This window comes from Anoplophora glabripennis, unplaced genomic scaffold (genome assembly GCF_000390285.2).
Source record: "Anoplophora glabripennis isolate ALB-LARVAE unplaced genomic scaffold, Agla_2.0 scaffold429, whole genome shotgun sequence".
NCBI classification, from domain to species: Eukaryota; Metazoa; Arthropoda; class Insecta; order Coleoptera; family Cerambycidae; genus Anoplophora; species Anoplophora glabripennis.
In genome coordinates this window covers 144031-156725 of record NW_019416876.1, presented here as the reverse complement: position 1 = coordinate 156725, position 12695 = coordinate 144031, and the positions used below count along the sequence as shown (strand labels likewise).

Here is a 12695-nt window from a genome sequence, read left to right as displayed (position 1 = left end):
AATTGCATCGGTGCATAAGAAAAATGCGTTTTTAAATCTCGCATCTCGAAGAGAGAAAAAAATGAAAAATTTATAACTTGGAAAATATTGACGGAAATAAGTTCAATTTTGCTACCTGCGGGGGGGGGGGGGGGGGGTCGAATTTCCACAAAACTCCAGGAGATGACGTGGAAACCGGCCACGCTGGGCACTAGGTACCTCGGAGACCGTTGCCGTCGTGATATTCGTGTTCAGCGACCTCAAAAAGCCCGACGTAACGAGTTACGGCTAAGTTTATCACAAATTTCCACAAAACTCCAGGAGACGACGTGGAAACCGGTCACCCTAGGCGCTAGGTACCTCGGAGACCGTTCCTGTTGTAATATTCGTGTTCAGCGACCCCAAAAACCCCCGAAAATTGAACTCATTTCCGTCAATATTTTCCGAGTTGGCCGTGAACGATGAGTGTCACAAAAGTATTTTAAGAGGATTAAAAATGAAGATATATGACATGTTTTTGTTTTAGCTTATTCTGGTTTAATCTCAAAGTTACACCCTGTGTATATTATGGGTGTCATATTTACACAGGGGCTACTTTTGACCCGTAGAAACATACCTATGTCATTTTGTTTTTTCAAATTCTGTCTTGAAAACTGTTTTTTTTTTTAATTTTTTTTTCGTAATTTTCACACCCCGCCACTGGAAATGTTAGTGTGACCTCAAACAACAGCGCGCTAAGTCGCAGTGCATACACACAATTGGGTACTGTAGTATGCGTTCTCTTAAATTTCATAAAAAAGTCAATGTAATTGAACTTTACTTCCTCAGTTGCTGCAAAAATTTTTTGACGAAGCATCTCCACACTATCAATAGGGTTGAACCCCATAAAAAATAGTCCATGGTGTGAGATCTGAGATCCATTGTCTAACAGCTAATGTACTATGAGCAGAAGCTCCGTTTTCTGCATACCACGGATAGCTAGTGGCATGTCTTCAAGCAATATTGGGACTTGCTCATTTAAAAATCTCAAATATTCGGCTCCGCCGAGACGCAGAGGAAGAATAAACGGACCAAGAAGATAATCTCCTACGATTCCTGCGCATACATTTAAATTAAAATTATGTTGAAATTTGGATGTACAAACTTGGTGAGGATTTTCGTCAGACTATGAGTGATTATTGTGAAGGTTCACTAAACCATGTGTTTGAAATGACGCTTCATCACCAAACAAAATACTGAATAAAATATTTCTGTTTTCCCTTAAAATGTTCATATACCATTGACAAAAATCTATCCAGTTGGGTAAATCCGCAGCAGTCAATTCCTGCACAGGTTGTAGATGATAGGTTTATAAAAGACTATTATCATTCAAAATTTTCCAAATCGTAGTACCTATGTGAAACGTTTTACTGTGTCACCAATTTTTAAGTACTAGTTTCAGAATTCTAATCTCGTAAATTGCCAAAGACAACTTCTGCAAGTTCTACATCGCGAATAAGACGTCTTCTGCCAGTATCTTCAGGACGAGGTTGAATGTGTCCGTTTCCTCGAAGTCTTCTTTCCACGCCTCAAAAGTTTTTCTAGCAGGAACACGACGATTGGGATATCTGGCAGCAGCACAGTTCTTGTAACATTCAAAAAATACTTGTAACATCGCGACATACTCGTCATTAGTATACATAATTTGTTGTTTTATTCAATTCCAAAACTATTTAATATCTAGGACGCAGGTAAATAGTGATTAAAATCAATTAACACTAAACTAATACTTCAAAATTGCAATTTACGAGTATTATCAAATGACATTTACCTACTCGATTTTTTTATTTATTTAAGCAACTCGAACCTTGGTATTCGTGGAGGTATAAATCCGTTACACTAATTTATGAAATTAAAAATATCCCCTCTACGGAGATTTTCAATAAGTATACCTTTTTTGTTCAAAAAAGTCCAATATTTCATATTTTGTTACTAAAAGCTGTATACGGGGGTTGGCAAAAAAGTTACTACATATTCAATGGATAACGTTGCCTGCAGAGGGCGGCTCGTACTTGACACTCAAAAATCAATATTATATTATTTTTCCCATCATTAAAAAACCTCTGTGTTGAAAATTTGAAACATTTCGTACTAAAATTATAGAAATTATTAAGGAAAAATCATTTTTTATTTTCACTTTGACACAATGTATCTTTTTTATTATGGGATATAGGTATGTTAGGTTAAATCGACTTATTTTCAACCAATTCCATTTAAATACACCCTGTATATGATGTATCGCATTTCGTTAACAGTAAGTTTCAGTTACGAGTACCTATGTAATGACTCAGTGCATACATGTTTTTTACTTATTTATTTTATTTATTCCCCATTTTTAGACTTGTTCTGTACCAGAATTAAACTGTAGTGACCTGTCCAATATCATATTACTGTGATGAAAAGGATGAATAAATATTATTATTATTATATTATTTTATAAAAAGTGACAAGGGCAGTTTTTTCTTTAATAAAAAAGAACTCTCCCTACTCCCTGCATTACCACCACTGCGAATGAAGAAAAAACTATTTCTCCAGAAGATTATTGTTTACATTTATCACCCTGTACGTTTTTACTTAGCGATTTTGGACTCAAGTTTACAAAAAATGTATTACTTAAAATGACATTTATTTTCCCCTGTTTCAGTTGAACAAACATCAGAAACACCCTTTACAATATACTACTCGTATTATATATTTCTTAATTGTATTAACATCATTTAACTTATCCTCAAATTTATCTGCTCATATAAATCTCTTTTAAAGATTATTGTTTGACTCAATTTGTGCCGTTGCTTCGTCGAAAGGAATAACTTATTTAAGTATGGAAGAAAAACAGTGAGGGAAACGACCCGGCAATAAAATCTCGACAATAATTGCCGTCCAAATCCGACAATTATTGTTTATTGCAAAACGCGATCGCGACAGCCGCGCGCGTCTCAGAACGCACGCCAACTGAGACCGGCGCATCTCGAAAATACCGCGTATTCGGCCGGCAACTGTTTCCAGCGTCGCACAAACCCCTTCGACGCTGATTTTCGCGGGAAAACTTCGACGTGCTACGGAGAAAGTTACCAAAAGTTGTGCTCTTTAATCGAGTTCGGCTTCGAAAAATTGTTATTGAAAGAACTTGGATTTCGTGAACGGGTTTCTGATTCCCAGTTCAAAGTGGTTTCACTGCTGGGACTTGACGAGTGCATGTTTTGTTGTTTAATGAATAAAGTCAGGTAAAAATATTACACCAGTTATTTAGTTTATGTGTTACGTTTAATTAAAAATGGTATCTATACATAGAATTATTATAAAATAAAAAAACTAAATTGTTATGACCACATACAATATTTAACATTTTTTTAATTAAAATTTTCTATATTTATAAAAACTTCCACTCAATCTTTCCTTAATGTATTTTAAAACAAATGATAATATAACAAAATAAGATTTAAAAAAGGATTTAATAAATCTTTTTAATAATTTAACATAATATGTTACATACGACTCTTAATAAAATATGAATTTCGTAGGGCATTAAGCAACGTTTATAATTTGAAGAAACATGTTACTTAATTATAGCAAATTTAGATAAATGAAACTTCGTATTAAATACTGTTGGTCTTTAAGCTACGTGAACAACGTAGGATCAAAGATTCCTTGGATTAAAATAAATCAATTTAGACTAAAATATACCAAATTCATCGCTTACTGATATAAAGCTCTTTCAAGTGTAGTATACGAAACAATATTTTTTCAGATAACTGTCTGAGTTAACGACTTTTTAGTTGGTTTGTCTCTCGTCTCTGTATTTATTATTTGAATGATATATTTATATATATAATAAATAAGAAAATGACATGTAGACTTTAATTTTTTTGATATATATATATATAATACATAAAAAAATGACATGTAGACTTAAATTTTTTTGGGCTCTCACTTTTTTGATCCCCATCATGTTTTATATATTAATACGTTTTTATACATTTAATTAATACATTTGCTAAAATTAAATTAATTTTTTTGTCTCTTTTGCGTGCATCTCCTGTGAATTTTCAGTAGAACGGATATAATATTCGGAATGAAATGTGCTGAAATACAATATGTAAGTTTCGTTTCTATTTTTTTATATGAATGTAAGATTAAAAATAGTTTACATGAAAGATAGGTCCTAAAGTGCTACCTAAGGGTGCTATGTTGTTTTTCTTTTATGTAGTAGATCCCTCCAAGTACAAAATCAGAATTTAAGAAAACATCCTGTATGGCAGTTCGGTAGATTTACGACCGAAAATATATATTTTTACTGAAAATTCATATCATAGGTATATCAAATATTTCCGAAAGAAAAATATATAAAAAAATAATTTTATATTAAAAAATAGCCATGGGGCTGTAAAATAGCGAAATATACCAACTAATAAGTCTTTCTAGTTCAAAACATTTTAAAGTTATATGAAAAAATATTATTTTTTGGTACCACATTGACAACGTTACATCTCAGAGTTTCACTTTTGTATAAAGGTACCTAAGTCTAAATTGAGTTATGATTCCTGGAATGTCTAATTTTATATCGACCATGTATTTTAAAGGCTTACACTGTCGTTGATTAATTTCCGTATCGAATATCAAAGTGCCTATTTTATCAATATTCAGTTATAAACCTAATAAAATTAAAAAAATTTGTAAATATAAATTATTCGTATGTACTTATGTTTTATCAATGAATTGCATATTTCTATAACTGTGTGCAATCAATTTATTGTCAAGTAGTACTATCAAGTTTCCTTTTTTTTAATGGTGGAATATTTTGTTAATTAAGAAGGAATTTATACATATCCCTAAATTTTTCTATCGATTTTATGTAAACATAAAAAGTAATAGCCCGCCCATCGACCCAAATTTGTATATTACACTACTTAGTACCTATATTAAACCTAATAAAGGAAGATTATGTCTTGGACAACAATCACCCAAGGTATTAAAAGTAAGTCACTTTTGTTCTGAGGTTATACATTGTCCGGAACGAAAAACGCGCATTAGAGATTCAATTTTTTAGTTGTTTGTAGAGAAGATATTGACAACTAAAGAAAATATTTAATATCTCAAGAAGCCGCGCTTTTAAACTTAATTTTAGTTAAACTAGACATTTAAAAAATAATCCTTAAACTAAAATAGTCTATTCAAAACTGACAAAATATAACGGATAAAATTGAACACCGAATAAATTATATTTAAACTTAATATTGACTACAAAGTGAACATCCTTTAACCACACAAAAAGCCTATCTGCCATAAGAAATTTTTTTCAGAATTTGGGGTCAGTTTTTTTACATAAAACAACAAATAAAACGATATATTTAAGGCATAAAGTAAAAATATGTAGTATTTCTACCCTATGTATGCTACTTATATTTTATTTACAATTTTGTGCTTTCTCAAAAATTCAGTAATATGCATAAAGGGTGCACTATTTAAAATAAGGAACTTACATCAACTTTCGGTATAGCTGGAAGTTAGAAAAAGTTGAAAATATGCAACTTTTTATGGTCATAAACTTAGACCCCTCATCTTTAACGGTTTCTCTATATTATACGATATTTTTTGTACTTGGTACCCTGAAATATCCAATTAATTAAAGTATTTTGTTTGACTGATTTGATGTAATGTTAGAAATACCAAAACTGGATCTGACAATATAAACAGTTTTTAAATTATTTTGGAAAATATTTAAATTACCTACATTGAAAATTACGAGTAGGTGTTAAAGCTTAAGACATCATCTGAAAAAAGCAGTTTGTTATTTTACAGCTAAAACTGAAACAACACCCTTGTCTGAGTTTTCTTGTCGCTTTTGTTTCCTATTTTCCGTTCCATAAAATTAATTAGCAAGAGCGAAACTGATAATTTAATTAAGTTATTTACGATACAACTGAATGGAAAAAAACAATACGAAAAATATCTTAATTGGACATTGGCATTTTATCGGGTTTGTTGACTGCACCACAGTACACTGCATTTTTGTTCGTTGCTTAGTAATCAGAATTACTTAAACACATTTTGTTCTAGCAATTCCATAAGTATTTTTCATTTGAAGATAAGTTAAAAGACGGAATACTTAGTAGCACATGTTAAACACTCACTATAGATAATCTATTTTCACGTTTATATAATTTCTCTGAAATAAATTAACGAAATACTTTTTGGCTCATTTTTGAAAAAACAGAAAGCATTCGACTGCTTCAAAAAGGCTACTCGCATGTATCTGTTGCATATTACAGTTTCTTATTTGTTTAGTATCATTGAACAATGATATTCTTTAACAAAATCTTATAATATAAATATACTTATCGTTACTGACAAACAGTTCAAATTATAATTGTTTTTTTCTAAATAAATTCCAACATTTTTATTTTCCAAATGAATAAAAATATTTCAATTATCCGTTAGTTTTGTTAAAAAATAATAATTAATCATTAACAGTTTAACAATATGAAATAAATCTGGCAGTATAATGAGCAGATACACCTTCGTAGCCAGTAGCCTCTTATGCTCAGTGAAATATGCTAAATATTTTCTTTAAACAATATTATTTAGGGTATTCAGAATCTGCAGTAATCATATTTATATATAATAAATATAATAGAAAGCATATTTTTTATAGCACAAATTATTATTTTTAACTACCAGTTTGAAGGTTTTATATCTTGCCAAATAAATTGATTACCTATTGTTGTTTTTAATTGTTTTCAAAGCACTGTGTGTGGACCGTGTCCAAAAATTCTGTTTCATATATTTTCAGCATAGGTACCTATAAATAATTTTTAAATCAATATTACTCCAAAATTGTGCAGTCAGTTGAAATTATAAAAGGGTGCCGTTTCACTGTACAGGGTTATTCATATAACATTTTACTCTCCTTAACTTTTTAATTTTTTGAGTTTGTTAACATAAAAGTTGTAGGAAATTTTTTTATGAGTTTAATGAGTTTATGAAAATAGAAATTATACAAGATACGAGCCAAACTTATGTTTTTTAAATATAACACAGGGTTATATTATTTGACTTTCTGCTTCTTCCTGATTCCATCAATATATAGGTATATGTTGTGGGTTTGTATTTTCAATTTTTGCCACAAATAGTTGCACATGAAAAAACTGGAATCATCTATACCTTTAAGAGGATGTAGTCCCCTTAACAAGCATTTTTACACATATTTAAAAACTTTTCCCTTATTTTTAGTCGTAGAATGCGTTGGTAAAATAGTGTAGGCTAATATCGAAACATATTTTACCTAGTACTGTGAGGCAGTAAACTTCCACTTGATTGCAATTTTAAGTTTCAAAGGACTCCACTGAAATTTCTAAATTTTAGAAATGAAGAAAACAAAAAAAATAACAATACTACCTGTATGTGAATATTTGATGAGAATTTAGGAAAATTTTCAAAATTAGTTTTAATTAGCTTAATATCTTTAAAAGACAAAAGTTTTGGACATTTACGAAAATGTTCTATAAATAAAAAACACAAATATTCACTAACTAATCCCATTTAAATATAATAGTATTGGATGTATTTATGTATTTACCTTTTTATCCAGAATTTCTCATTGTTTCACCTTCTATTATTGCGGTACTCTGGTTCCTTTTCATTTAATTCCCTAATACCTTTTACTATATAGGACAAGCAGTTTATTCTAACGCTAGCCATTGTCCTTAATTTTATATGAACTTGTACTGTTAATATACAGGAAATATCCTGACCTAGATCTGACGGCGTTGTGTGGTTAGTGTAGTTAGCTTTAATACCGCACTGATAGAAATTGCGGAAATTCACTTAGGATTTTTACACAAAAAACATAAATGAATTGAATATACGTGATAGGTTGTGTAGAATTGTACTCCTACCTTTTACGCTGTACTTTTATTACATTTTAAAATTATTATTCCTAATACTTTATGTGAATTTTATTATATTTGATGTAAATATACGAAAAAATTGTGTGAATTTACATGACCTGATTTGGCTTAACCAATCAGATTAATCATGTGATCACCGGGTGTGGTGTTATCGCGCGTGTGTAGAGAACTCTGCCAGTAGGCATGATTAGATTCATTTGATTCAATAACATGTATTGTGTGAAGCTCTCTCTGTTTTGTTTTCTATCTAAATAGATTTTTTATTTGTTAATATTTTTACAGCTACTTAACGTTCAAATTTGTTTCTTTTTACCCTAGGATTATTTGGGTATTATTTTTTACCATGTTTATTCTCGCGATAATTATACACAATTATACACCATCGTAATAGTAATTTTCTCATGGCACAATTTGATACATTTATTTTGCAGTAGGAATTTTTGAGCAAATGGATTTTCCTAGAAAACGGTTCAAGCTATTAAAATCTAACAAGAGTACTTTTTTATGCAAAATATGATAAATTTTCATATTTTCGGTTCAGGAAGTAAAAAAAATTGAGTACAAAAAAAAATTTTAAAATTTGCCCAATGTTCCCGCATTTTCTTAGGCCCTTGTAGAAAATTTTGATTTGTACATTATACCGATTATTAAGCATATAAATAGTAATACAACCCCAACATTTCGTGATTTAATATTAAACCGTTTTGAAGTTATGGAATAAAAACTGTTTCCTGAGTTACCCCTTCAAGGGGCTGTATTTCTCTTAGGGGCTGCCACTGACAAAAACTCGGCTAAGGTTTTCATCATATTTCGACATATTTTACATACTGTCCAATTTTGAGTACTTATTTCGTTAACATACAATAAATATTCTGTTTTTTATTTTAGTTCCTTCCTTTTTAAATAATTATTTGTTTATCTCAGACAAATTTGATGTTCTTGGAAGTAACTGTGATCTGACGATAATTTTTAAATTTCTCTTGTCGTTTTTAAATTTTTTCAAAAACAATAATTTTCGTAATTTAACTCTTTCATGCTACAATGTTTAAACTCATATTTTTCAAGAGAAAATTAGACATTTGTCTCATCAAGTTGGCCATGCGAAAGTGGGTTTCAGACAACCCATTTTTATGTGGTTCTGTACAAATATGAGTAGGTTTGGTCTGTAGTCAACCATATTTAAAAATACCAAATTTGGTACTGATACTTCGATTGATTCAGAAAGGTGAATCAAACTTTAACCAAAAAAATGGAACTCAATAAATAATTCAGATTGTTTTATAAAGCAGGAGTCTAAGTCCACTTTACATTGTACAGGGTACAATGTACAACTATACTTGTAACAAATTGATTCAAATTTGGTGTGGTGCACATTTATATATGTGCATAATTTACTGTAAAATTTACAAATTTTTGTAGGTCAGCGAAGCGGGTTTTTTTAACCCCAACTTCTCCGCCAATGATCTAATAATCTTTTGGAATTCATTTTTAGATTCCGTGAACATTCTACACAAAAAAGGTATATTTGTTAAAAATCGATATAGTGCATCGTTTTACCGAAAAAGTTGAATGGGAGACCGTTAAGGCAATTCTGAATTATTTATTGAGTTCTATTTATGGTTAAAGTTTGATTCACCCGAACTTAAACACTCTGTATCTGCTCTAATACTATATCAAGTAGAAAAAAATTTATATAAATAAAGGTGGCTGTAGAATGCTTAATTTTTGAGATACAGGGTGTTAAATAGAATTAAAAGAAAACATCATTTTCTTATACAGGGTGTTTCAAAAAAAACGTCGGATAATGAAGGGTGTGATACTTTGGCTTAATTTAAAAAAAAAGTTTTTATTAACATGGGGTTCGCAAAAGGACCGTTTTCGAGATATTGGGTGTCAAAAACAAATATTTTTTCAGTTTTTTGAGGATATCTCAGGAACCGCTTGGGATGCAGAACTCTAACGAACAATGGCAGAGATTTTAGAATTGCGTGAGGTCCTTCTGCCCTTAATTTTTTACGACTCTGGGAAGATTAACCCCTAATCTTAACCGTTTTCGCGATATTGAACTTTGAAAATCATTTTATAAATTATACAAAAATAATTTAGTTCATTAAGTTTATAGTCCATCAAGTTACCTTTGAAAGTTTCTACCCCCATAACAACATCGCGTCGTTCTCTTGTCTAATAATGATTATCTTGACAACACATGTCAAAAATACATTTAGTGTAAATAATTTTCTCGCAAAAATGGTGCGTTTAAGTGAGGAGTATTGAGGTTTTAATGATTATGGGATATGGTGATGGAAGACGAAGTTGTGACGAAGTAGTGAATATTTTTCATGAATTGCACCTCGCCCCCCGATTGGGAACTATTTCTAAATCAACCGTTTCCAAAACGTTTCATGAAGCTGGAGGTGTTACAGATTGACAAAAAGTGGAAGACCNTTAATTTTACACTACTTTGTCACACTGCCCGCCGATCGTCTTGCTACCTATCTGCACACTGTTCTCACTTCAACTGCCTATCTTCAACTAACTAGGCTTCCTTTCAGAATTTCCTACCTTAGTGCCTGTTTTTTGTGCTTCCTTCTATCGACCGTTAATATTACTTTTTCATGATTATACAACACCTATGTAACAGGTGACGTCGAAGTTGATAAGATAAGTACGGTTTTGCACATTATTGAGTTCTATTTATGGTTAAAGTTTGATTCACCCGAACTTAAACACTCTGTATCTGCTCTAATACTATATCAAGTAGAAAAAAATTTATATAAATAAAGGTGGCTGTAGAATGCTTAATTTTTGAGATACAGGGTGTTAAATAGAATTAAAAGAAAACATCATTTTCTTATACAGGGTGTTTCAAAAAAAACGTCGGATAATGAAGGGTGTGATACTTTGGCTTAATTTAAAAAAAAAGTTTTTATTAACATGGGGTTCGCAAAAGGACCGTTTTCGAGATATTGGGTGTCAAAAACAAATATTTTTTCAGTTTTTTGAGGATATCTCAGGAACCGCTTGGGATGCAGAACTCTAACGAACAATGGCAGAGATTTTAGAATTGCGTGAGGTCCTTCTGCCCTTAATTTTTTACGACTCTGGGAAGATTAACCCCTAATCTTAACCGTTTTCGCGATATTGAACTTTGAAAATCATTTTATAAATTATACAAAAATAATTTAGTTCATTAAGTTTATAGTCCATCAAGTTACCTTTGAAAGTTTCTACCCCCATAACAACATCGCGTCGTTCTCTTGTCTAATAATGATTATCTTGACAACACATGTCAAAAATACATTTAGTGTAAATAATTTTCTCGCAAAAATGGTGCGTTTAAGTGAGGAGTATTGAGGTTTTAATGATTATGGGATATGGTGATGGAAGACGAAGTTGTGACGAAGTAGTGAATATTTTTCATGAATTGCACCTCGCCCCCCGATTGGGAACTATTTCTAAATCAACCGTTTCCAAAACGTTTCATGAAGCTGGAGGTGTTACAGATTGACAAAAAGTGGAAGACCAGTAAGTGATACAAATGAAGAAAATTCTTTGAATGTCATGTTAAATGTGGTGGAAAATCCAATAAATTCGACACAACAGGGGGCTTTAAATCATAACATGAGTCGATATTCTATTCAAAAAAATTGAAAACTGAAAAATTACATCCACATAAAATTCATTTGTTACAAGAATTGAGTGAAGACGATTATGATTGTAGAATCGAGTTCTGCGAAGTTATTATGGATAAATTAAATGAAAATGTCAATTTTGTCACTCATACATTATTTTCTTACGAATCTACACGTTGTTTAAACGGGCACGTAAGCCGAAACAACAGTAAATATTGGTCAGATCAAAATACACATTGGATGGAGTTCACACCCAACGATCACTGAAAGTAAATGTTTGGTGTGCCACTATTGGTGGACACGTCGTAGGGCCTTATTTTATAAACGGAAATTTGAACGATACTTATTACTTTCGCAAGAACATATTATTCCAAAGCTTAGATTATTTTTCCCGAACAATAACAATCTCAATTTACCGGCAGAACAAATACGGTTTCAATATGATGGGGCTCCTCCACATTTTGGACGCGTGATACCGGTATATCTAGATCAAACTGACAAATGGATTGGGCGCAGAGGGGTAATTGAATGACCAGCTAGGTCTTCCGATTTGACCCCACTTGACTTTTTTCTGTGGGGTCACATAAAAAATGTATTCTACAAAAATAGGCTGCAAAATATCGAGTTACAGGAAAGGATAATAGACCAAGCAAATTAAATTTTTACTCGAACAAAGTCCTACCCGCGAGATTATTGTAAAATTGTCTAAAGGAACATAATACAAGACATCTCTCGTCTCGTGAGTCAAAAACTTTTATTAGCTAACTTTTCTATTTAAACAACAAAGTGAGGAAAACAGTTTTTTCACTTTGCAGAGAAAACCATCAATTTTAGCGAAAAGTGACTCTCAAACAGCTTATAGGGAGTAAAATTATCTACAAAATGAGACTTGTTAAATTAAAATCGGTTAATAAACAAAAAAGTTATTGCAAAAAAACAAGAAAAGTGCCCATTTTTTCATTTGTTTATAACTATCGCATTTATTGTTAAAATTTTATAAAACCTATGACAAGTTGAGGGTTTTGTCATACTTCAAAAGTGTGCCAAAAGTGGGCGCTGTAGGTGCAATAGTTTTCGCACAATTCTATTTGTTTATAGCGGAGGCTCCAAAAGTTATGAACTTTAAGCCTCTGTACAG

At 31.3% G+C, this 12695-nt stretch overlaps 1 protein-coding gene across 1 annotated transcript in view; it reads left to right on the top strand.

Annotated features, from left to right (window-relative positions):
* Window positions 1–3017: 3017 nt before the first annotated feature.
* The window catches only part of LOC108908145 (orexin receptor type 2-like), a 69307-nt gene continuing 59629 nt past the window's right edge, over window positions 3018–12695 (top strand). The window contains exon 1 of the mRNA XM_018712080.1: window positions 3018–3242. The gene's annotated coding sequence lies outside the window, so the exon portion shown is untranslated. The remainder of the gene's footprint in view (window positions 3243–12695) is intronic.